General features: G+C 46.5%; 1 pseudogene; it reads left to right on the top strand.

The window, feature by feature from the left end:
- Positions 1-1,825: 1,825 nt before the first annotated feature.
- The window catches only part of LOC120764864 (Krueppel-like factor 9), a 50,557-nt pseudogene continuing 25,414 nt past the window's right edge, over positions 1,826-26,968 (top strand).

Below are 26,968 nucleotides of genomic sequence, written 5' to 3'. Positions count from 1 at the left end.
CCTCAAGACACTCAAGCATTTTGACAGCTATAAAAACCAAGATGAAGATGAATGCATGACTGTTATTGTTGTTGAGATGGCCACAGCACTCAAGCATGCTTCTTTAAAAACTTCAGGGGGCCTCAAGTATCAGTACCTCATTACCTAAAAGTCTTCTCTACATTGCAGTCCTATGTTATTTAAAAAGTCTTCCATACCTTTGCTGTGTTGCAGTCCTATGAACAACCCCACACAGCTCTGGCTTCTCTCTTCTTTCTGCATTTCTAGCTCGCTGCTTCCTGTCCCTTCCTCCTGGAGGCATGGCCAGCAGACTCCAACTCACTGACTCACTCTTTTATCACCCATAGCTGTGAGGGCAAGGCTGTTCCTACTCTTTGGTAATTAACACAGCTGCAACACATTAGGGGCAAGAGTGCCTTCTACACTATCTCTGTCCTCCCACACATGACTAGACAGATTGAGACTGTACAGTGATGCTCTGGCCTTCAAAACAAGTATTACAAGTAAGCATATACCCAAAGGCATAGTATTTTGCCACTGGCTTTCTTATACTTCTCTAAAATGTCATGTTACTAAGTGTTTGAATTTCTTTGAGGCTTTGAAAGAAAACTAGATTCTTGTTTCTTGCACTCTTCTTTTTATTTTTTCCTGTTTGTTTGCAGGGCCCAGAAGTACCTATTTTTCTGCATTGTTGCAAAAATTTACTTCTTGGGATTTGGGGTTTTGAAAGGAAGATATGTGAAATGGCATTGGTGGGAAGGGAAGTTTCTTTTATTTCTGCAAAGTATAAGACTAGAAAAGGGATGCAAGATAGTGTGCAAAAGTACATTAAAATATTCCTCAAAAAACAAATTTGTAGTTTTTCCTGTGTACTTTGGGTTGAACCAGTTACCAACAATTTGTTCAGGAAGAAGCTTTCTCTACAACAGACTTGTGGAGACTAATGAGGTTGTAAGTTTTTTACCTCCTCTGTAACAGAGGAAATAGTCCACTCTGTCCAACCCCAGTATATCAGCAATAGTATGAAGTCTTCCTCCTTTCTCCCAGTAATCATAAGTGTGACTTTTGATCCTTTACATAAGATTTAGGTATGTCAAAGGGTGCCAGGGAATGGCCCATACACCGTGGACCTGTTTTTACTTCATATCCACTGCACAGTGAACTGAGCAGTCTCTTTGTAAGAGGGAATATGTGCATGCAGCAGCAGGTTCATTCAGAAAACTTGTGCTGACCCTGTTTCCTCAGAGAGATGGAGAGCTGTCTGTGGCATGACTGCTTTTTTTCCTGGCAGGGAGAAATGAGACTCAACAAGATTCTTCCAGATGGAAAGGCTCCAAACCTAACGTAATGGGATTTGTCGCAGCCGTTCCTGAGCAGGAGTGCATGGGGCAGCCAGCAGTTTCCTCTCGACTAGCAGCCACACCTTGGCGCCATGCAAGCAGCAAAGCGCTATTCTTCAGCACTTCCTTCTGTTTGCTGATTGCCTGGTGGGAGGGAGGGGTGGCGGGGTGAGAAGTGAAAGATGAGCTCTAAGGGCAATTTGAATTTTTTTTTTTTTCCCTCACGTTTTCTTTTATTAAATATCCCCTAGTGAGCTACTCGAGGTTGGTTCCAGCAGCTGTGTCTCTGAGTTTTGTCCCAGCGGTACATTGCCCGATACTGGACTAACCCTCCAGCGGCTGGCAGACCATGGCTTGCAGCACGTGTTGCGACAGCACGGCAGCCCCCAGGGGAGTGTATTGAGGTGCCGTCTGGGGTTCTTGGCAAAGTGCAGCCAGCAGTAGGAGTGGGACTGTGCAAGGCAGCACAGGGCTGCTCCCGTACCATGTCGGCCATTGCCTACATGGACTTCATGGCTGCTCAGTGCCTGGTGTCCAACTCCAACCATTTGGCCATGCCCAAGGCAGCACAGTTGAAAGTGCCAGGTGAGGAGCAGGTGGGAAAGGATCTGTGCGACCCCCATGATGCTTGGAAGGACTACTGCATCTTGGTGACCATTGCTGAGAGCCTTCCAGAGCTGAACAAGTATCAGCCCCTGCGTGTCCCTTCTGTGTGCAGCGGCAATGTGAAGAGCCCAGATGAGGACGTAGGCTCTGACAGTGACATGACCACAGAGCCTGGGTCAAGCCCAGCATGCAACTCAGCACCAGGGCAACACAACACTGTGCCCTTCAAAGAGAAGTTAGTGTCTGAGAAGCGGCACAAATGCCCCTAGAGCAGCTGCAACAAGGTATATGGGAAGTCCTCCCACTTGAAAGCCCACTACTGAGTGCATACAGGCAAGCCGCAGGTGCGAGGGGAAGGGGTGTGGGGCATGCAGGAGTTGCTTGTCCTCACATGAACCCTCTGGGGATCATTTGCCACAATATCACTTATTTCCCTTCCCATGCTTCTCCTGGGGACCCTGTGAAGAGGGGTCCCGTGTGAGCCCTACATCGGTGGCACAGTAAATCTGGCCGAGATCTCTTGGGATTGTCTAAAATAGCGTGGCTTGGTCAGGTGTTGTGTTTGCCAGGCCAGTGGCCATTAAGCAAGCTGCCTGCCACCGCGGGGAGTGAGAGTGAGGCTGGCTGCCATGGATAGGGCTGCAGCAGTGGGGCATGGCTCATCCTTCTGCACCCATGTAGGCTCCCTAAATCCTTAAGGGAGAGTCCAGCTCAGCTCCTCCAATAGTCCTGGTGTTGTTAATGTTGAAACATGTAATCACAGGATGATTATATGCAGGTGCTTTTATTGAAGAGCTCTGGGAATCAGGGGTACATACCCAAATCTGATTCTGACAGGTTTGAGATGAACATGTTTTTATACCCTTTTAATTATATAACTATATATTAATTATTAAACCCATATTGCTCTATTGTATACACTGATCTTATCCAAGCATGAATTCTTGTAATTTTCATCAGGTCCCCCAAACATCCTTTCTCATGATTCTTATTACGATTGAACAATAATCGTATTCAATTACCAAACAACTGTTACATTTAACAATCATATCATTTATCATATGATGATTATGCAGGTACAGTTTCACATGATCTACTAAAAACAAAGCTCAACCTTTGTTCCCAAGGCCTAGTTCCTTTTCCCAGTCCTACCAGACCCAACCTTTCTTTCCACCCCCTGAATCTATTGTATACAATTCCCATGATTTTAGAAACATTTTAACCCTATGCTATCAGTGTGAAGGGGCCAGCAATTAATGGAAGAAAACTCAAGGAAGACAAAGGCAGGGAGCAGAAGAGCAAGTCTTGTGGAAAATCTTGTTAAACCTTTTTTTTTTTTTTAAAAAAAAAAAAAAGATAGTAACCTTTGGAAAGTGGAATACACTTTAAATGGATACGGTAAATGGACCCGTTTGAAGAGAAACTGACAGTGACATATTTCAAAATTACTGTATTGCTTTTATTTATGAGCTTTTTGATTTGGACTTTCTGAACCAGTGCCTCAGCACATAACTTTTGTAGTTATGTGACAATCACCTTCATTATAGATGATGTGGTCGGTTAACCTTGGCTGGCTGCCAGATCCCCACCTAACTCTTCTCACTTTCTCTCCTCAACAGGAGAGAGGGAGAAAATAAGGTAGAAAAGCTCATGGATCAAGATATGGACAAGGAGATTGCTTCCCAATTACAGTTATGGGCAAAACAGACTACTTGGGGAAGTTTAATTTAATTAATTGGCAATTAAAAATAAGAGTAAGACTTTGAGGAAAAAGAACCAACATTTTTAAAATAAATAACAACCTCAAAAACTAACACCCAATTCTTCCCAGGTTCACCTTCACTCCTTGATTCCTCGCTTCTCTAGCTACTCCCCATCCCAAGTGGCACAGGGGGGGATGTAGAAGAGGGGTGGCAATCAGTCTGTAAATGTCATCTGCTGCTCCTTTCTCTATACACTCTTCCCCTGCTCTAGCATGAGGTCCCTCCCACAGGATACTGTCCTTTGAGAACTGTTTCAGCATGGGTCCTTTCTGTGAGGTAGAGTCCATCTGGAACAGACTACTCCAGCATGGACTCCTCTCCACAGGTCATAGTCCCATCAAGGAATCTCTGCTCAGGTGCCTAGAGCACCTACTTCCCTTCCTTCTTCATTGACCCTTGTGTCTGCAGGATTATTTATGACATATACCATATTAATGGTAAAAGGAAGGGTAACACCAAACTTTGTTTTCTATTGGACACAGGAGGCAACTTAGTAACTACAGATGAGGAGAAGGCGGAGATGCTTAACGCCTTCTTTGCCTCAGTCTTTAGTGGGAAGACAGCTTGTCCTCAGGACAACTGTCCTCCTGGGCTGGTAGATGGTGTTAAGGAGCAGAATGGTCCCCCTGTTATCCAGGAGGAGGCAGTCTGAGAACTGCTGAGACACTTGGATATTTATAAATCTATGGGAACAGATAGGTTTAGGAGGGGTAGGTCATGTTTGACCAACCTGACCTCCTTTTATGACCAGATGATCCACCTGGTGGATGCAGGAAAGGCTGTGGATGTTTTCTATTTGGACCTCAGCAAGGCCTTTGACACTGTTTCCCACAGCATACTCCTGGAAAAGCTGGCAGTCCATGGCTTGGACAGGACCACTCTTTGCTGGGTTAAGAACTGGCTGGAAGGCCAGGCCCAGAGAGTGGTGGTGAATGGTGCTGCATCCAGCTGGCAGCCAGTCACTAGTGGTGTCCCTGAGGGGGTTGTGCAAGGGCCATTTCTGTTCAATATTTTTTATTGACGATATGGATGAGGGTATTGAATCTTTCATTAGTAAATTTGCAGAACACACTAAGCTGGGAGCGTGTGTTGATCTGTTGGAAGGTAGGAGGGCTCTGCAGAGACCTGGAATGGTTGGATGGATGGGCGAAATCCAATAAGATGGCGGTTAATAAGTCCAAGTGCCGAGTCCTGCATTTTGGCCACAATAACCCCCTGCAACATTATAGGCTGAGGACAGTGTGGCTGGACAGTGCCCAGGCAGAAAGGGACCTGAGGGGACTGGTCGACAGCAGACTAAACATGAGCCAGCAGTGTGCCCTGGTGGCCAAGAAGGCCAGTGGCATCCTGGCCTGTATCAGGAATAGTGTGGCCAGCAGGATCAGGGATGTCATTCTTCCCCTGTACTTGGCACTGGTGAGGCTGCATCTTGAGTGCTGTGTCCAGTTCTGGGGCCCTCTGTTTAGGAAGGACATTGAGACACTTGATCATGTCCAGAGGAGCACAAGAAGGCTGGTGAGGGGCTTGGAACACAAGCCCTATGAGGGGCAACTGAGGGAGCTGGGGTTGTTTAGCCTGGAGAAAAGGAGACTCAGAGGTGACTTTATCACTCTACAACTACCTGAAAGGTGGTTGTAGTCAGGTGGGGGTTGGTCTCTTTCTCCAGGCAGCAACTGACAGAATGAGAGGACACAGTCTTAAGCTGCACCAAGGGAAATATAGGTTGAATATTAGGAAAAAAATTGTCACAGAAAGGGTGATAAGGTACTGGAATGGTTTGCCAGGGGAGGTGGTGGAGTCACCATCCCCGGATGTGTTTAAAAAAAGACTGGATATGGCACTCGGTGCCATGGTTTAGTTGAGGTGTTAGGGCTGGGTTGGACTCGATCTTGGAGGTCTCTTCCATCCTAGTGATTCTGTGTGTCTGTGTGTGATATTTTCTCACTCCTCTCACAGCTGCTCCACAGCATTTTTTTTTACCCTTTCTTAAATTTGTTGTCACAGGGGTGCTACCAACATTGCTGATTAGCTCATATTTGGCCAGTCGTGGGTACATTTTGGAGCTGGCTGAAACCATCTCTGGCACAGGGGAAGACCCTGATACAGGCGACCCCTGCAGCCCCCTCCTCCCCCACTTCCATAACCTTGCCATATAAACCCAGTACCGATGTCTGCTATAATATTGGCTGTGGCAGAGCAGCTTTATTAAAAGATGCTGAGCATGTTTTGACTGTAAGGAAATCCTTGCTACTTTTCAAAATATTAAGCTCTGAAAGAACACTGAGGCAAAATTTCTGCTCATATAAATTAGCAAGTTTCAGAGACACTAATGGCGTTTTTCTCTCTTTCAATTGTAAAGAATTTTGGCCCATTTTCTAAAAACAAATCAGTGACCTTGGCTTAAAAAAAATAAAAGCTATCCTGCTGTTCTTTGAAGGAATGTGTATTTGATAATACTCAACTACTGTTTTTACCTTTTTGAAGCCAATTTTATTTCATCAGTTTTGCAGTCTTTTTGATAGCCCTTAGTTTCTTTAAGCTTTCTTTCATGCCAGGGAAACTGAATATTTCAGGATCCTAATAATGGCTTGAGTACTGTAGTTGTGTTGTATGTTGGCACCATACTCTGTCTCAGTTCTGGGCTATGTGAAGTGAACTGTTAAATGCTGGCATAGCTCCTTGCTAAGGGAGGTCATGTCTCCCATGCACAGTGATAAATTATGCCTTTTGGTTTTCATACTTCCTAGAGGATTTAGCCACTGTCCATATGGAATTGGCTTCTCTGCTCAGCTATTCCTGTTATCATAACTAATTTCAGCTGAGATGACATTTTTCATAAGGTCTTCATTCATAAGACTGTGTTCTTTAATACAAGTAAATCTTATTTCCTCTTTCTGCCTACCAATTAAGAGCACAGTAATTGTAGACTTTTTGAAAATTTCTCTAGTGTCCTGGTTCTAACAAGGACCGGGTTAATTTTTGCAGTAGCCAGGAGAGGCATGACTAGGACCCTGAGGGTTTTTTATACAACCTCACATTATTTTCTGGGGATGGGGAAGGGATCCCTTCCTGGTCTGGGTAGCACAGCATGGGTTGGGTATTGTTGGGCTCTGGGTGGTATAGTGGTATTTGCATATGAATCACTTTCCTCTCTTGCACACTTTTGTTATTAATATTGTTGTTGCTACTGTTTGTTTTCCTATCTCATTGCTGTTTCCAGTGAATTTTTCTTATCTCAACCCATGATCTTTACCTTTTGTGCCTCCAATTCTCATCTCCAGCCAAAAACAGGGGAGGGGGAAGTGATTCAGTGGCTCGAGGCTTGGAGTGCTTTCAGTGGTGTCATGGTTTGACACTGGCCCAATGCCAGGCACCCAGGAGAGTCCCAGGAGAGTCACTCATTCACCCTCCCCTGCTACAGCTGGGCAGCAGAGAGGGAAAAAAAATTAACGAAGGGTTCATGAGTGAGATAAGGACGGGGAGAAAACACTTCAAGGGCAAAACAGGCTCAACTTAAAGTTACAAAGTGAATTTATTACTAACAGAATCAGAGGAGGATAATGAGAAGTAAAATAAGCCCCTAAAACACCTTTTCCCCCCCAGCCCCTTCCTCCTTCCTACCAACAGTGCAGGGAGACAGGGCATGGGGGTTTTTTGGGTCAATTCATCACCTGAGATTTTCTTCTGCTACTCTGGGAGAGGAGTCCTTCCCCTGTGAGACCATGGGGTCCCTCCCATGGGAGACAGTTCTCCGCAAACTTCTCAAGCATGGGTCCACTCTCATGAGCAGCAGTCCTACTGCTCCAGCTGCAATGTGAATTCTGAACCTTCTTCTGAAGCAAAGTGCCTATGCCAAGTTATTCCTCTTTGTGCTAGAGAGGAGGAAGGGGACAAGTTCCATAATGCTATTATACCTAGTAGCTCAGTAATTAGAAAATGCCTTCAGTAGCTGAAAGACCAGTTTTCAGGTTCCTGTTCTGTGGAGTTTAGAGACCCCTCTGATCAGAGAAAGTTTATGCTCCTTATCTTGTTGAAGCTGTTCCTCTTTAACGAGCACTTAATTATTTAGATAGAACAAGAAACTAAACCTTTTTGATAACAGGTAAGTGCCCTAAGTTATGCATTTATAGGGAGCCAGGTATTAGAAGCTCCTCGCAGGTGCATCACATCTGGGTTTGGCCAGCAGCACCAGAATGGCTTGAAAATATTAGCAAGGTGGTATCATCAGAGGTGTTTGAAAAGCAAAAATGTTTTAAGATGAAAACAACAAACCATAGAGATCAAAAGAGAGAAAAGCCTTTCCAGGAGCAAGGAGGACCTTTGCACCTGCTACAACACCCCAAAAATGCACTGAAAGTCTTTGTGCACTCTCTTAAGTATGTAACGAGTAAGGCGGGATTCTTGGCATCCTGCCCAATAGAAATAGTAACAGGGTTTTGAGGTATAGCTTCAAGGATCCAACAGGTGTCTTTGTGCTGGAACACAGCCAAATAAGGTATTGAACTCTCTGGTTTTTACCTTATAAGTGAAACAAAGAATGAAACCCAAATCCTTTCCTAAAATGGAAACCCCTGCTACTGTGAGGGTGCAGACCCCACCATGTGAGGTGCCCACCTACATCTCCCCTTTCCTTTATTACAAAAAAGAAAAACAAAGGAAAAGTGTTACCTTGAAGAAATCTCACCTTTGTTGGCAATTATAGTTATGCCAGTGAATTATTATTGGTTTATAATTTGGTTCTGTAATTTAACATTTTTTTTTTTTTAATTTGTTACCCTTTCTTCTTTTTTAGCCATATTTATTATTAATTTTTTAAGATTAAAATTTAGTTTCTCATTTCTTGGGAACTATATTTTGTTTTAATTTGGTGAGATATTTTCAAGTGAACTTAAATTCTCTTTTTTATATAGGATATGAACTAATAGAACTTTTAAACTTTTTTAACTTACAATTTGAGAACAAGGTAATAAGATTAACATTACAGTAGCAACTTATAAAACTTTTTTGGTGCTAAGAATACTCATTTGAGTACTCTTTAATTAGTGCAAACTTTATAAAAACTCAGTCTTTGCTTTGAAATTGCTTCAGTGTCCATATTGCTGATCTGTGTTAAAATACAGAAGTCTTTCTGGAGTCATGGTCAGTGGTAACTCAGTGTCTTCCGTGTGGTCTTCTTCAGGTGTTTTCTGCTGCTCTTTAATCCATCACAGTTGTGGTTTGACTTTTTTTGCAGGAACCCACTAAGGGCCTGCACCTGTAGAGACACACGCAAATCCTTCCCCTCGTTATTAGCGGCTAGGGTCCTGAAACTTGTCCTGTTTCAGGATCTTTTATGAATACTGGTGGCTTTTCTTTGAGCTTTGCTTGAGTGGTGTTATTAAAGTGTCTGAAAATTGGTGGTACCTGCTCCATGAAAAAATTATTTAAGAAATTAAAGACATATATAGCTTTATTCAACCTTTCGACAGTAGATAGCACTTCTATTCCACCTTTTTGTCTTTCCAGGAGTGTTTTCAGTGATCTGTGTGCTCTTTCTACAATAGACAGGCCTGTGAAAGAATGAGGAATACCTGTAGTGTGTTTGATACCCCACATATTGAAAAACTCTTGCAATTTGTGAGAAATGTAAGCTGGTCTATTATCTGTTTTGATTTCCTGAGGAATGCCTAGGGATGAGAATGCTTGTAAGAAATGTTTGATTACATTCTTAGTCTTTTCTCCTTCATGTACTGAGGCATAGATTGCTCCTGAGAATGTGTCTATAGAGAGATGAATGTGTTTGAATCATCCAAATGACTGATATTGCATTATATCAGTTTGCCATATCTGTAGGCTATTTAAAACTCAGGGGTTAACCCCTCTTGCTATTGATAGTATAGCTAGTTTTTGGCAGTCTGGGCATGACTGGACAATTGCTTTGGTCTGATTTTGAGAGATGTTAAAGATTTTTACAAGAACTGATGCGTTCCAGCCTGTTCAATAACATTTGGTAATGTATTCTGTATTGGCATGGCTAAAAGGTCTGCTATTGCATTGCCGCCTTCTATGAAACCTGGGAGTATAGTGTGTGATCTGATGTGTGTAGTAAAGTAAGGTTGCTGTTGAGAAAAAAGAAGAAAGAATAATTTTTAAAGTAAATTATACAACTGGTTATTAGGAACCTCTGAGCAGAGATCCCTCTGCTCTCTCCACTACACCTGCAACATAAAAAGAATCTGTTACTAAGTTAAAAGGAAATATGGACTTAGAAAAAGCACGCACAACAGCTGCAAATTCCACAATCTGCAGAGCCTTCTATTTTCTCAATATCTGATTCCCATTCTTTGGTGTCTGGATTCTGCCATGCGATTATAGATTTTTGAGACTTTTCTGAGCCATCTGTATAAAAGGTTATTGCATTAAGGGGTGTATTACTCTTTAAAGGTTTCAGAATTAATTTTAAAGATTAACTTGTTGTAGTGCATTAATTTGGTTTATATTGTATTTCATTTTTATATTGGATTTTATAATGTTTTCTTCTATACCACCCCATCCCCCTGGAAAATGTATCACGTGGTTTGTCCCTGCTCCTCTGCCCCACCCATCCTCCCACCCTGGAATGTAACCCAACTCTGTTCCACTCCCACCTTGTCCCTGATTGGGTAGTGGCTTGTCCCTGCCTCTAGCTCCTTCCCCCTGGATAAAAGCCCTGGGAGGAGGGGGGGGAGCTCTCTCTTGTTCCGGGACCAGGATGGGGACGGACTGAGTTCAGGACTCTGGGGGGGCAGGACCCCTGAATAAAGCCATGATCCCCCCTTGGACCAAGAGCAGACTCTTCCCTTTTGCCATTGATGGATGCCTGCTCTCTCTAAAGAAAAAAGGTTTGCCTCTGGGTACTTTTTAAGGCCCTGTGAAGGAAGATTCCTTCTGAAGTGGTTTCTCTCTCAAGCTAGCCGAAATGGAGCACGGGCTCCGAGGAAGGGGAGAGAGAGCCGCTTCAGGTGATGCCGAAGCTTGGTGCTAGAAGCCACGAGGGGCTCCCAGAAGGCTCGAAGAACCACGCGTGGAGCACGTGGCCGAGGAACCTCACGCAGGCACGTGAGTCCCGAAACGTGGCCCATCCACGCAGAGAGACAGACCCATGAGGCTTGGCGTTTGCTGTGGAGTCTCAGAAACACAGGACTCCACAGAGCAAGGCTGTGGTTTTCCTTTGGACTTAAAAAACCCATCAGAGTGCTGCACAGAAGCCCCCCAAACGGCAGGCTGCTCCCAGAGAAGGTGACCACATGTTTGTGGACAGCCGACCCTGGGAACCGAGACGGGAAGCTCTTTCTGCACCAAAAGGGTCAGTCTCAGGCAAAAGGAGTGATTGGGAAAGAAAGGAAAGATTCATCTGCATGCTGGATTCTTGGTGAGTATAACAAATTTGGAATCTTAGGAAAAATCTTTCAGTGGCATTGTTCCTCAGGGAAGGTTTTTTTTTCCTTTGGGGGAAGGTTTTCGCTTTCAGAGCAAACCTTCAGGGTGCTTTTAATAGCAAATTCGGTTTCAGCTGCACAGCCCGGGGGGGAGGGGAAGTAACAGTTTCTCCTCCATTTATTTTTCTCTCCAGTGAGGTTTTTTTTTTACTTTCGGTTTCCCAGTTAGTTAAAGGGGACACAGAAACTTAAAATCTGAGCAAAGATGGGTGCTAGGCTGTCTGTGTCTCAAAAAAGAGTCTATTACCAAATTTTAAGTGCCTTGGATGATGGGGGGACCCATTGTTCAAAGAAACAATTGAAAAACTTAATTCAGTGGTTGTTTTCTCAGTTTCCACATGTATCATTAGAGCAAATAAGCTTCCTGGAATTCTGGGAGGCTGTTGCAAAGAAATTGGTTGAATCTGGCTCCCCTAAGGGTAACAAAACTGCAAATTTTGCTTTTTGGAGTTTGAAAATCGGTTAGTATTGCAAAAGCAAAATGAAAAGAAAAAAAGCCAGTTCCTTGTGATTTTTCCCCAGTTTCCTCAGTTTCTCCCTCTCCCGACCCCAAAATCCCTTTCCCAAGCTCGGGTATTCTGAGGAAAGCAGCCCACCAGACAGGGCAGGGAAGCTGCAGCTCCCCTGGCTTTCCCCAAATTCCTAAGTCCCCCTGCTCGACTAATTCTGGCCAGATTGCTCGAGAAACCCCTAAACCTACCCCAAACCTCCCTTCTTTCCCAGACCGTAAACCCCGTGTTTGGTTTACTTTTGCAGACAGTTTCGGTGCTCAAAACCCTCATCTTAGTGATTCCCAGGCTGGTCTCAGTTCTGGGGGGGATCACAAGATGGCTGAGACTCCTATGTTCCCCAAAATGGCCAAAGCCAGGTTCTCCTGAGCCACGAGGAGCCTCTTTCTTTGTCTGTCCCTCCTTCCCACAATCCCTTTCGCAACCCTTTCCTCTCACCAGACCCCTCCTTCCCTCTGACTCGGCCCCTGGCACCGCCCTCTCCTCTGACTCCGCCCCTACCCTCAAACCTCTGCCCTCCGACTCCACCCCATGTGAGTCAAGCCTCCAGCCCCTCCCTGCCTCTGGTTCCCATGGTTTCCCCACCCACAATCCCCGTTCCCACACCCCAGAGGGGAAGGGGGAGGGGGGGGAGCCAGGAACTCGGAAGCAGGAACCGATCCCAACTTTTCTTCTACCCCTGTCACATATCAATGTTCAGAAAGGGGGGGTGTTGTCCACGGCGATTGGGACCCCTTCCCCCAACAAGTGATTCAGGATTTATGCAAAGCTCAGATTGATTTTTGATATGAAAGTGAATACTTTTGCAACCTTTTAAAAGCAAATTTAGCAGGGAATCCTATAGTTCCCTTTGACCTACGAAGAGATTTACTTCTGGAGCTTTGGCAAAATCCTGAAACGGCTGTTGATAATAATAATTTCCCAGTTTGATTGGAACATCTATGTGGTGAGGGTGAATGGGTCTCAGCCCTCAAGCAGGCTCAGGAAATTCCTTTGCTTCCGTCAGAACCTTTTGTGTCATTTGTGGAGCGATTAACCCAAGCTATCGAGTGACAGGTTGAGAAAGAAGGAGCCCAAGGACAGAGCCTAGAGGAAATGGCGCTGACCAATGCAAACAAACAGTGCAAGGCAGCCATCCTCAGCCTGCCCGTGGAACCGGCTCCAACCTTAGATGACATGCTCCAGGCATGTGCCAGGAAGGTTCCCTTCATGACAGCTCACCAAAGCCAACATTCCAGAGATGCATTCAAGCCACCGCAAAGAGCTGCTGCTGCAGACACCATGCCTCCTGTGCCTGTCCCACGGCCACCGCCCAAGAGAAGAACAATGTGTCTCCTGTGTGATCAGGCTGGACATTGGGCATCTCAATGCCCTTTAATGATTTTTGGGTGATTTCTGGACTTTTGGGATGATGGGGGCAGGGTGTCTCAGGGGCCCAAAGAGGATCTTTCAAAAAATTAAAAGGTGAGCACTGGCTTGCCCAGTGTGCTGACATAAATGGGGCAAGTCTGAGGAGGGAGGAGAAAAAACTAGAAAATGCAAATGTTAAATTAACCAGTCCTGCTTTAACCAGATCTGCCTTTCAACAGAAGTCACCGGATCTAATAATAAAGGATCCAGCAACCAGAAAAACAAAAAGTCGTCATGATCTAGTCACCTGGGGTTGTGGGTACGCCTATGTGTCCGCGCCCCGAAGTCTCAAGTGGGTGCCATCCAAGTGGGTGAAACCTTTCATCCCTAAAAGTGCAAAGCCACCTGCAGAGGCCCCACAAGTGGCCAGTGCTGCCTGGAGGAGGAGAAAGCATTGAACCCTCTCCTTCTAATTATCCTTTTCCCTTAACAGTGTTTTTCTGGATAGTTTAATTGCACTAGATGTTATTTTTTCTTTTTCAGCTTTAAAGGTACTCAAGATCCGAACTCTGTGCATCTCCCATGGACTGAGCCTTCCTCCTTCTCAATTTAATAAGAAAGAGAGAGATGTTGTAGTGCATTAATTTGGTTTATATTGTATTTAATTTTTATATTGGGTTTTGTAATGTTTTCTTCTGTACCACCCCGTCCCCCTGGAAAATGTATCACGTGGTTTGTCCCTGCTCCTCTGCCCCACCCATCCTCCCACCCTGGAATGTAACCCAACTCTGTTCCACTCCCACCTTGTCCCTGATTGGGTAGTGGTTTGTCCCTGCCTCTAGCCCCTTCCCCCTGGATAAAAGCCCTGGGAGGAGGGGGGGGAGCTCTCTCTTGTTCCGGGACCAGGATGGGGACGGACTGAGTTCAGGACTCTGGGGGGGCAGGACCCCTGAATAAAGCCATGATCCCCCCTTGGACCAAGAGCAGACTCTTCCCTTTTGCCATTGATGGATGCCTGCTCTCTCTAAAGAAAAAAGGTTTGCCTCTGGGTACTTTTTAAGGCCCTGTGAAGGAAGATTCCTTCTGAAGTGGTTTCTCTCTCAAGCTAGCCGAAACGGAGCACGGGCTCCGAGGAAGGGGAGAGAGAGCCGCTTCATTAACTTAATAACCTATGTTTAGGATAATGAATTGAAATTTTTCCTGCGAAATTTATTAGGACAATTTCAAAACTTCTGAATTTTGAAGTAACCATTCCAAATAAATAGATGAGACAGGCAAAAATATTTCTGCAAAATCTTTTCCTGAAATGGAAAACATTTGGAATCTGGCTTTCATAATTAGTTGAGATATAATTTCAGGGCAAGTTGTTATAGTTTTACCCAATTGACGAGATAGAAAAACCCATTCTAGAATTATCAGAAAGTCCTTCTCAAAATCCCACTGGAAGATCAACCCATGAAGTTGTGGATTCTCTCCTAAAAATGCAAACAATAAAGATAGGTTAGGGTTACAATGGTGTGCTTGACATGATTGGATGGCTTGCAACACTTTGCATTCCTCTCCTCTCCAACACAGTTGGAGTCCAGGGCATTCCTTTGGTTGCCCTGGAGGATCAGAGACCTGGGCAGGGGGGTCTGGGACCCCAGCCCAGAGCCCAGAGCTCAGAGAGACACTAGATTTGATTTCAGTCCATGGGAGAGGCTTCTTGCACTGCAGGAAGCATTGCAGGCCACAAGAGTGTGTATAGCAGTGTCCTCTCACGCCTCCAGGCGTGCAGGCTAGCTCAGTTCTGCACTGCCACAACGAGGATTGGTCGGGGTTACAGGCAGGGCGAGTAACCTCCTCCCGGTAGGTTCTTGGTTCCCCACACCAGCGAGTGGACCTGATGGAGTTGCGACGGCGGCGACGGAAAAAGAGTCGTCTCTCTTTAGGCAGGGTAGAAGGTAGTTTATTAAGGGGAGTCTGGCAAGGAGCTCTGCCTCAGACCACTGCTGCCCAGAGAGAGCAGAGATCAAAGCTTGACAGCCACTTATAAACGGGGGAGGGCTGACAACGGGTCAGCCAACCAGGGAATACGGGGGTGGTAACAGGGGTGTCAACCTTTGAACCATTAACAAATAACAGAAGGGCAGGAGGGGATTCCCCAGGCACCAGCCTACCACTCGACACCTCTCCTGGATCTTTCCAGAATCCAGGGAAGGGTCTCGAAGTGATAGACAGGGCGATCACGAGGAGAGGGGGGGAACTGACAGGGACAGGTGCAGGGAAGGAATGACTGACAGAAAACATCTGCTTAAATACCTAACTCATAAGGGGGAAAACTATTACAAAACACAGGGGGGTACAGTGGACTGAACCATTACAAAAATAACTCAAAAATCTTACAAAAATAACTTAATAACTCAATAAAACAACTCTCACACCACTACATCTCCCCCTATTTTGTTTTTTTAAGAGGAGGAGAACTGGAACGGGGGAGGACGATGCTCTGAGTCTGGACATGCCTCATTGACCCACTCTAGCTGAACAGGCCACTCCACCTGAGGCTCCTCTTCCAGGTCTCTGTCTTCCTCCGAATCTTCCTCCAGTTCCATGTCCTCCTCCCACTCTATGCCCTCCTCCCATTTGGGCATGGATGACATAGCTACTCGATTTACAGAGGGGGAGTGTGTGGTGCTAGAAATCAACCTATTTAACATTTTTTGACAATACAAATCTTAACTAAAATTAATACAATAATAAATAAAACTAACAGAATTGATTTTATAATTGAGTCTACCCAGCCCGAAATGCCGCAGTTCCCAAACATCCCACTCAGCCAGTCACTAGTCTCTTTCTTGATGTCTTCCACCATGCCCTGGATGCTCTGGATGGCTTTGTGGACATCCCGCCCCATTACCCTGGCGAGAGTCGCCCAAACGTTGGCTTTGGGCTGGGGCACCAGCCATCCGGAGACTGGAGCAGCGAGACTGGCGAGCAGGAGGATGCTGAGAAGCAGGTGGAACTTCCTCAGCACTGGGGACCGGCGCTGGACAGGTTCCATCGTAACTAAAATGACTAAAACAAACAATTATTGTCTAAACAGAGGATTTAGGAAAAGGAGCCCATCCCGGAAAGACTTTCCCTTCTTCTTCACCTAAATGCTGCTTGTGACACTTGAGGTAGTTGTTTGTTCTCCCCCAAGACCTTCGGGACACAGGGCCTCACCCATTTGGATGGTAACCATTTTAGCCCCGTGGGGGTGGACACGCAAGTGTATCCACGACCCCACGTGACCAAATCGTGAGGTCCCTCTGTCCTTCCAGCCTCAGGGTCCCGGACCATGACTGGCAGCCTCTCCTTGATGTTTAATTGTGGGTTTGCCCCGAAATGGCAAACAATTGGAGGGTTTAAGAGTTCAAAAGTACAATTTAAAAAATTCATAGTGAATAGTGCCCTGGCCAATCGGGTCTGCGGTGTTTCCATTTTTAAAACCTGTTGTTGTTGGTTGAGGACCCTTTTGATTTCCCTGTGGGTCCTCTCCACCACGGCCTGGCCTGTCGGGGAATGGGGGATGCCGGTTTTATGTCCCACTCCCCATTGTTGCAGGAAGCTGCTGAACTCCCTGGAGCGGTACGCTGGGCCATTATCCGTTTTCAACTCCCTCGGGATGCCCATGAAGGAGAAAGCCTGGATGAGGTGTTTTATTACATCCGAGGTTTTCTCCCCTGTGTGGGCGGAAGCGAAGACTGTGCCGGAGAAGGTGTCCACTGAGACGTGCACATACCTAGATCATCCGAATTGGGGTATATGTGTCACGTCTGTCTGCCACACCTCACAGCTCTTAAGGCCTCTGGGGTTCACTCCTGCACTCAAGGTGGGAAGTGCATGTTGATTGCAGGAGGGACACGTAGCCACAATTGCCTTAGCCTGTTCCCGGGTGATGTGAAACCGGCGAACAAGGCCAGGTGCGTTTTGATGGAAGAGTTGGTGGCTGAGCTTTGCCTGTTCAAAGATGTTAGGCAATGGGGCCATTGCAGCAGGGGCACCGAGAGCATCAGCCCTTCTGTTCCCCTCAGCAATGTAACCTGGCAAATCCATATGTGATCTTGTATGCATCACAAAGAATGGCTGCTCCCTGTGGGAGACAAGCTTGACAAGCTTAGAGAGCAGCTCAAACAGTGCGGTGTTAGACACTTCCTGCAGTATGGCCTGATCCACTCTGGACACCACTCCCGCCACATAAGCGGAATCCGTCACTAAATTGAAAGGTTCGGGGAACCTTTCGAAAGCCCTGACGACAGCGGCCAACTCAGCAACTTGAGGTGATCCCTCCACCTCAGCAACATCTGCCTCCCACTGCTGAGTCTGAGGGTCCTTCCAAGTCATGACTGACTTGTGGGACCTTCCGGACGCGTCAGTGAAAATTGTCAAGGCCTCTAAAGGCTTCCTACTCAGAACACTTTTCAAACTTAATGTAAATTTGGCGTCCTGATTGAAAATTTTGTGGGCTGGCCCATGAATAGAAATTTGTCCAGTAAAGGAATCCAGAGCAAACTGCAGTGCTTCATTCTCCTGAAGCAGGTGTTCTAACATTGCCTTTGTAATCTGGCCAGATCTTAATCCAATTGGAATGTGAATGCATTTAAAATCACATCCGGCCAATTCCCTGATCCGGACTCTAGCCTTCCGGATCAGTTCAGCCACCAGTTCTTGTGGACGTGTCATCCTTTTGGACCTGTGATGACTGAGAAAGACCCATTCTATGATTAAGAGCGGGTCTTCTCTGCCCTGGTCCTTTTTGGTGTTATTTTTCCATTGGAAAATGACCCCATGGAGGTGTGGCAAATTTCCCATAATTATAAATTTAAAAGGTAGGTCCGGATCACACCTGTGAGCCTGCTGAGTGGACATGAGATGCTGCACCTTTTCCAGCGCATCTTTTGCTTCTGGGGTGAGTTCCCTTGGAGAACTCAGTTCCTCTCCCCCTTTCAATAAATTGAAAAGAGGGGCCAGGTCCTCAGTGGTCAGACCTAGCCAGGGTCTCACCCAGTTCAATGCCCCACACAGTTGGTGGACATCTGCGAGGGTTTCAATCTTGGCCTTAATTTCTAATTTTTGCGGCACAATGGTCCGCTTGCCAATTTCCAGCCCAAGGTACCTCCAAGGTGGCATCTTTTGAACTTTTTCTTCCTGCAGCTCGAACCCTGCAACAACCAATGCATTGATTGTCAGGTCAAGCGCATGGGACAAGACATCATCGGTGGGGGCACACACAAGCACATCATCCATATAATGATGGATGATTGCTTTCTCTGCGGCTACGCGGACCGGGGACAGCAAGGAAGCCACGTACCACTGGCAGATGACCAGTGAAACTTTCAACCCTTGGGGTAAAACACGCCAATGGTAGCGTTTCCTTGGGGCTTTTCGGTTGATGGTGGGAACCGAGAATGCAAAACGTGGGGCGTCGTCCGGGTGTAGGGGAATATGGAAAAAGCAATCTTTTATATCTATTACAGCCAATTTCCAATTTTGTGGGAGCATGGTCGGGGAAGGCATCCCAGGTTGAAGAGAGCCCATGTCTTCTATTATGTTATTAATTTGTCTGAGGTCCTGGAGGACCCTCCACTTGTCCTTCCCTGGCTTCTGGGTGATGAAAACTGGGGAGTTCCAAGGGCTGGTTGTCTCCACAATGTGGCCTTTGGCCAACTGCTCCTCCACGAGCTCTTCAAGCGCCTTTAATTTCTGTTTTGAAAGCGGCCACTGCTCTACCCACAGTGGTGTATCTGTTTTCCAATTCAGCTTGCGAGTAGGGCGGTCCTCAGTGGTCACCGCCCATAAATCCTGTGAGGGGTCTGGGATGTCAATTGTGAGCCCCCACTGGGCCATCAGGTCTCTCCCCAACAAGGGTTCCTTATAATCCAAAACAAAAGGGCGTAAACTGGCCAATTGTCCCTTTTGGCCCCTTAATTTGCACCACGCTCTTTGATTTCTTAGCCAATTGCATCCCCCCTATACCTTGCATCTGTCCGGCCACGTTTTCCAAGGCCCAATGTGACGGCCAATGCTTGGCTGGGAATATCGTCAAGTCTGCCCCGGTGTCTAGGAGGCCTGTCATGTTAATGGCCTCCCCACCCACACTCCACTCACACGCCACCTGGGGCTTTGCCTCTGTGATGTTGTATACTGGACAAGCTGTTGGTATGCTGTCTTTCGGGCGCTCCCAGGTGGGTATGATTTGGGCAACTATTTGTCCTTTTGGTAAGAATGTTGGTGGGTGGGTACATCGTAGCCAGAGAATGAACTTTCCGGGATTGTTGTCAAGTGTTCCCGGAAGGATTTCGATCTCTTGCGGGGTGTGTTTGCAATCCCCCACAACGATGAGCTTACCTTTGCCCCTTGGCCAAGTGCCCTGCTCACCGCTGGCAACTGACACCAATTTCCAATTGCTGTCTTTCAGGTGCAAACACTCTGTGAGCCGTAATCTATAAGGTGTATATTTAGAATTCGTTATCAAAATTGGTTTTGCAATGTCATGGTCCGTGTGTGTCATTTCCGGTAAATTCTTTGTGCTGTTTCCCCTAATGGGGTAAGGCAGCTTTTCCTCCTTTTTCCCTTGGCTCCCTCCCCCTTCCCCCTCTGCTTGGTCTACCCCATTTTTGTCTTCACGCAGGGTGGACCTGCGTTCCCCCTTTAGTTTTTTTGCAAGGGTCTAAACCCTCTCCCTTTTTCCCCTTCTCCCCCCACCTTTTTGTTTTTAAATTCTTCAAATTCTTAAGGGGGCATAGGGAGGACCAGTGCCCCAATTTCCCACACAGAAAACATTTTTGGGAGCCTTGAACCGAAGGCTTCTTCCTGGTGTCTGATGTTTCTCGGGAGCCTTCAGCTTCGATGGTCGCAGTGTGGTGTAATTTGGGCCGCTGTCCTGTGGAGGCGCTCATAAATGGGACCTTTACTTGACATACTCGGAGCATGTCTTGTAAGGTCGGTACAGGATCTAATGGGAGACTTAAGATTGCAGTATGACATAGATCATTTGCATTTGAAAATGCAATTTCCCTTAAAATGCACTCTCGTGCCCCTTCACTTTTAACTTGGACCTCAATGGCCCTGGAGAGCCTCTCCACAAAATCAGTAAAAGATTCATTTTGGCCCTGTCCTATTTTAGAATATGGGACTACTGGACCATGAGGCTGCATTGTAAAAAATGCAGTTAAGGCTGCTTCTTTTACCACATTGAGGCACTTCTGGGGTAAAGCAACTTGATCAGTTGCTTCCATCCACTGCCCTTCACCCGTGAGATGTTCAAAGGTGAGGGGATTTCCATGACCATCCACCATAGTCTATATGTTGTCCAGGAGACCTGGCAGGGCATCCCTGAGCAGCTGCTTCCACGCTCCCTCCCAAAGCCTATACTCTGTGGAGTTGAGCAGGCAGGAAAACAGCTGCTTTAAATCAACAGGGAGTGTTTCAGCCCCTGAGAGATCTGCCTTTAAAAGACCCCGGAAGTATGGACTATCCTTTTCATATTCCTTATGGGCTTTACATAGATCTCTGATGGTGGCCTGTGGGAACGGGTGGTAAATGGCTCTGGTGTTTTGGCCTCCGCGAGAACTTCGATAAGTTACAGGGGTTAGGATGGGGATGAGGGGGGAGGGCGGCAGCCCCATGGAGTCCGGATCCGGCTCACTAACTTCCGTGTTTGGACCGTGGGAACCGGAAGGAGGACCGTGCGAATCGGGACTCCCTGACCCTTGCTGTCCGGGGGTGGGGGCGGGCAGTTTGCTCGGGGTATGATGTCACCCAGGAGGAGAGCTGGTGGGGGGGGGCCAGAGAAGCGAACGGGGCGGAGCGGGACCGCTGTGGAGCAGCCCCGGGCTGCTCCACCGCGGTGGAGCCGGCGGCACCAGCCCGCGCTTCACCCGGGGAGGGGAGCGGGGCAGGGCGGGGCTGCGGCAAAGGGGTCCCGGGCGGCGACCCTGAGCCGTCTCGGGCGGACCGACGCCGGCCCGCAGGAACGTCTGCGGGGCGGGGAAAGCGACGTCACCGAGATCGGGCGGGGCGAGCGGCGCGGAGCGGGGAGCCGCGGCTGTGTGCACCGCGCAGGCACAGCGGGTCCCGCCGCTGTACCGGTATGGCACAGCTGCGTCACAGGGACCAGGAGGAGTGGGCAGAGCGGCACGGGGCCGCGGGGACACTGCGTCACCGGGATAGGAGGGAAAGAGGGGCTGGGAGGGGTTAAGGGCGGGATCAAAGGAACCGCGGGAAGGACGGGGAGATGGAAGCGGCTTCGCCACGTGGCGTCTGCCATCTTTTGGCAGGGGAAAGCGGGACCTATGTTCTGCTTCCCCATTAACTGAAAACTTAACTCGGGGTTTTTGAACTGGGAAACGCGGGGACAGGAAGGGCTTTCGGGCAGCCTGGCCAGGGCCGCCTGAAAGGTCCCGCGCAGCTTGGTGCGAGCCACGCGAACTGTGGGGACCGTGCCAGCTGCGTGGGCTTGGGGATCGGAAAATTCTGAAAGAGCCTGAGCTAGAAGGCTGATCTCTTGCCGCTTCTTTCAGAGTACTTTTCCGGGGATAAGGGGATTGGGGCAGAGGGGCAGGGGAACCGGGGGCTGGCTTTTCGCATTCTGGTGGTTTTTGCATTCCTTTCTGAGACCATACTGCCGAATACAGCTGCGCTGCCAAATTAAAATATTTTAAAGTGTCTCTGTCTCCCGACGCAGCTAATTGAGTAATTTTCCTTCTCACAGCACCCCAAAACTCAGCGCTGCCGATCTGGTCGGGGGACACCCGCGGAAAATGCGAATAAAGCCAGCGAACAAAATGTTTTAAATCGCTTTTTGAAACTTTTAACTCAGCACTCTGTGCAACTGAAATTAAAGTATAATACACACTCTTTTGAACGACAGAGAGTTTTACACCCATCTCTCCCGATATATGTCGTTCCCAAATGTTATAAATAAAATCGACCAGATTCGATTTATCAGAAATTTAGAATTTTATTGTGAGACAAAATATCAGTCTCAGAAAGCCACAATTAAAAGGACAGCGTCGAGCCCGGGATCGCCGCTGGGTGAACACGGATATCAGACTCTGCCAGTCTGTTACCCCCCCAAGTTCACAACTTTGGTCTCCAGCCGCCCCTTTTTATACACTAGATCGTGGAGTGAAGTCCGGGATTCTGACGGTCTTCCCTCCGAGGCGTCTTCATTAATTATGCAAGTCCCGGCATCGGGAGTTTGAATGGACCGGTAGGGTGGAACAATGCAGCTGATGGCTGGGCCCGGGTGTGTCGTGGATATGTTAATTTTCGACGGAGACGAGTAGAGATATCCATCTGAAGTGATTATCTTGGTCTCCGGACTTGTATCTCCGTTTTCCGTTGTCCTTTGTATCCTTTCAGGGATTCCCGGCAGTGATAGTTTCTAGGCCCCCTTTCTGGTAACTCCAATTATACTTTCCTCGTGTCCCTCCCGTGCTTCCCGAGTTGAGGAAATTCTTTTATTTTGGTTTTTCCATTTTACTTTTACCCATATTAGTTTGAACAAATCTTTAACACTCATATTTATACAGTGAACATTTACCCTTTAAAATTTGATAACACGAATTAACTTTAGCACATATATCACAATCCCCCCTCTTCCAAATTCACCAATTTAATTCGTGTTCCGGTTATAGTCTTTTTTCTCTGTCAAGATAAAAAAGCCTCTTAACCATTATTCTGTTAACCTTTCCCCTGTTGTTTTACTCCAATATGTTCTTTCCATGTTTCCCTCCTGTATTTGAGCTTCAAATCTTTCTAACACCTGGGCAGCAGTACTCTTTTCCTCAGTTAGGTTCATAATTTTCAAGGTAGCTTTGTTTTTGGCTAATCCCCCTGAGGCTAATTCAGGGTCCATAGGAAGGGCTGCTACTTGCATTCCCTGGACTACTGTGTGAATTAGCCTTATTAGGCAGGGTATTAGGCAGGGCAAGAACACTAATCCAGCTACAGAGCACAGGATAAAGAATCCCACCTTTTTCCACCAATCTCCTGCTCCAAATATTTGATCCCACCATGATGCTTTTAGTATCGAATTCCATTTCTGTACTGGGACATGTGCCACTTTTTTGATTTCTGCAGCCAAATCTCTGATAGTTTCTCCATAGTCATTTATTTCGATACAACACTCTGAGTCATTAAATTTTCCACAAACGCCCCCTTCTTCTGCTAATAAATAGTCTAAAGCTATTCTATTTTGGTATACGAAAGCTCTCATTTGTGAGTGCTGTCTGGCCAACAATTCCAAGGCGTCTGAGGTATGGTTAGACACTATTTCTACTACAGCTTGTAACCTAATTAGTCGGTTCAACAAGTATACTGGGGTTCTGTATCCCCAGCTTCCATCCTGTGCCCATGTGGCTGGACCATAGTATTCTATGATGCGCTCTGCAGGCCATTCTTCCTCTCCCCATTTCTGATTCCCTCCCACTTGTGGAAGTTCCTTCTTCACCTCTCGCTTTCTCCTGCTGAGGGTCTCATACAAAGGAGCCCCTAGTAAATTGCTACCAGTTCTGGGGAGTGTAAAGAAAGAGGGTCTAATCATACCTAGGGTACAAGACCCCTTCCATCTCCGGGGTAGCTCACTATATGCTTTTTTCCCACAAATCCAATAAATTCCGCTGGGTGCTTTCCATTTAATATTTATATTTTCAGGCTTTTCCCAAAATTCTACCAACTCAGTTAGGGAGTAATAAGGGTTAGCGTTAGCTAGTTCATGCCAACAGAGTTCAATTTCCTCTACCCAACTGCATTTCTCTTCCTTTTCCTTTCCCCAGTACCCATTAGGGGGTTCCGGTTGCCATATCTTGGATCTATTGTTGGAATTTACAGCTAGAGTGGATAGACAAGGAGTGTATCCCACTACATCATTGTAAACATTTCCTTTTCTGCTTATACAGATTGTCCCTATTACTCGTTCGTCCAGTGTCCATCCTCCTGGTCGGGTCAAAGTGTTTAAGATTTTGTTATCCCATTTTAGCAATTGTTCAGGGGTTAAACTCTCACCTTTCCAGGGCCATCTTTCTGCGGATTTCAATCCTCCACAGATCCAACAATTAGTTAGCCCTAATTCGGTAGCAATTTCTTGCACCAAATCCAGGAAAAGGTTTTTGCTGGCGGTAGCCAGGCTCCAATCATTAGATTGTTTTTCTAATTGTTCATATTGCTCACTTAGTGTCCTCATTCTTTCCTGCTCCATTCTCTTTTTCTTAGCTGCTAATTCCAGTTGTTTAAATTCTAAGGCTACCTTCTGTATCTTGTTCTCCGGGTCTAACCCTTCCTCATCTTTAGAAAAACAGAAAACTGTCCATCCTTAAACAAACCCTTTCATCATTTTCCCCCAACATATCGAGTAATATAGGTCCATTGGCTAAAGCAGCTGTTTGTAATTTCTCATTTTGTCCCACCCAATATGTTTTCCCATTCAGGGCACACATTTTCAGTTTCTTCTTATCATAACACAAGGGGTTAACTTGTAAATATCCTACAAAAGTACTTTCTCTTTTTCCTCCAATCCAGACAGTCTTGTTACATTCTTTGCAGGTTGGGATCAGAGGAAGACTGCTTACCTCCCTTCTCCTCCTAGATATTGCCATCGGGTGATTGGATTTGTTCAATTTAACCCCTTCATTCCATTTGTGATTCTCCCCCCTTTTTAGTGTAAACCAGTCTACTCGTACCCTGGATTCCAAAACTCCGTTCCTGATAAAGTTTGAAGGAACCTTGGAGGGATTAGTTCCCTCCCCCATTCTCTCTTGGGGGTTGTGGAGGCCATTCGTGGGGTACATGGCTAGACTCAGGATCACCAGGCTTACCCATGGGCCTATCCCTCTGCTCAACCCTTCGCCCGTTGGGTTGCCACCAGCGGCGGGGTAATCCATCTTCTTGGCAGCAGGGATATTCTTCCGGGTCCCTGCTGGTGCTCCTCTGAGCGTATCGCCTCTTGTACTGTTCCCACCTAGTTCTTTTTATTTGATCCGCTCCACAGGGTACTTTCAACGTTCTCCTGCACTCAATTACGAGTGGATCCGGCCTTTTATTTAATCCTCCCCTTATCCCGTTAGTGAAATAGTGGAACCACTCAGGAGAATCCAATTCGAACAATCCCGATTCTGTGGCAACGTATAGGAATAGATTGGTAAGCCTGACTTCCTCCTCGTAACAAGGTACACACAAATTCCAAGGTCTAGCTCCCCGGATACAATGAGTCACCCAAACTTGCTCACAATACCCGCACTTAAAATGAACAAAAGGATAGCAGGGGCATCCTGCCTGGTTACAACTTATCCGATAAGCGCTGGTCATTGGGTGTCTCGATGGATTCTCAGCTTTAAATCTCCAGGCGCTGAGGTGATTTTCCACTGCGGAGAGCTGCTATGTTGTTCCACCTTTTTCACTCGGGAGGAATGGGTCCAGCCTTTTTCTGCTGTTCTCACTGCAGTATCTGTAGTGAGGAGGACAAGGAAAGGTCCCTCCCAATGCGATGACAGCGGGGCTTCTTTCCACTCTCTGATTAGCACCCGATCACCCGGCTGGATTTTGTGGATAGCAAATCCCAGGGGGGTGCTTTGTGCTATCAGTCCGCGTCTCTGTAGTTCCTGTAAATTCTTGTTAATCAAGACAATATAAGACTGGATCTGACAATCCTCTACCCGGGGGTGTCCAATTGGCATTCCATGCTCATAGGGCATTCCGTACAGCATCTCGAATGGAGATAATCCCGAACCTGAATGAGGTTGCGTCCTAATATTTAGGAGGGCTAGAGGGAGGCATTTAATCCATGTCATTTTAGTCTCCAGCATAAGTTTTGATAACTGTGCCTTCAGAGTTTGATTCATTCTTTCTACTTGACCTGAACTTTGAGGATGCCAAGGTGTATGATATTCCCATCTGATTCCCAGAGCTTCTGCCAAGTTTCTTATGACCTTAGATGTAAAATGGATTCCCTGATCTGAATCTATGGAGTCAGGGATCCCATATCTGGGTATTATTTCCTCTAGTAACCTGCGTGCTACTGTTTGAGCTGTTGCCCTGGGGCTAGGGAATGCCTCTACCCAATGTGTTAATTGATCTACTATTACTAACAGGTATCTATATCTCCCTATTTTGGGTAACTCTGTGAAATCCACTTGTATTCTCCCAAAAGGACGATATGCTAAGGGGCGTCCCCCCAATGCATTTTGCCTAACCTTTGACTTATTAATTTTCTGGCACACTAAGCAACTCTGAACTTCCTGCTTTGCTAACTCAAAAATACCTTTGCATCCAAAGAACTTTAGAAATTGTTCTGCTAAAGCTTGAGTTCCCCAATGGGTTTGTGCATGTAATCTCTTCAATATGGTCCTGGCATAGGCCTTTGGAATCAATTCTCGACCGTCAGCCAATTCCCACTTCCCATTTACTAAAATACCCCCTATTTTCTTGAAATCCTCAATCTCCTTTTCTGTGGGATGAGGAGAAAATTCTTTGAGGTTTTCTGTTCTGCTTTCCGGGATGTCTAGGGTGAGGAGAGCTGCCTTTCTGGCCTCCTGATCAGCCAGGTTATTGCCACGTATTCTGAATTGTAATCCAGCTTGATGACTTTTTACATATACTACTGCAATAGCCTTGGGTTCCCTTACTGCCTTGAGGATTTGTCTTATCAAATCCTCATGTATTAAACCTTTCCCTCTGGTGTTCACTAGTCCTCTCTCTTCCCAAATTTTTCCAAAAGTATGTACTACCCCAAAAGCATATTTTGAGTCAGTAAAAATAGTCCCTATTTTTCCCTTAAGTTCTTTGAGAGCTTGTAACACAGCATACAATTCACATGCCTGGGCTGACCAAGAAGTACCCAAGGGGCCTGATTTGACTACTTTCCCAGTTTTCCCATCTATAATAGCATATCCTGATTTTCTTTTCCCTTCTATAACTCT

Source organism: Hirundo rustica, chromosome W (assembly GCF_015227805.2).
Source record: "Hirundo rustica isolate bHirRus1 chromosome W, bHirRus1.pri.v3, whole genome shotgun sequence".
NCBI lineage: Eukaryota > Metazoa > Chordata > Aves > Passeriformes > Hirundinidae > Hirundo > Hirundo rustica.
Note: the sequence above shows the minus strand (reverse complement) of the source record. Positions and strands in the feature narration are given on the sequence as shown.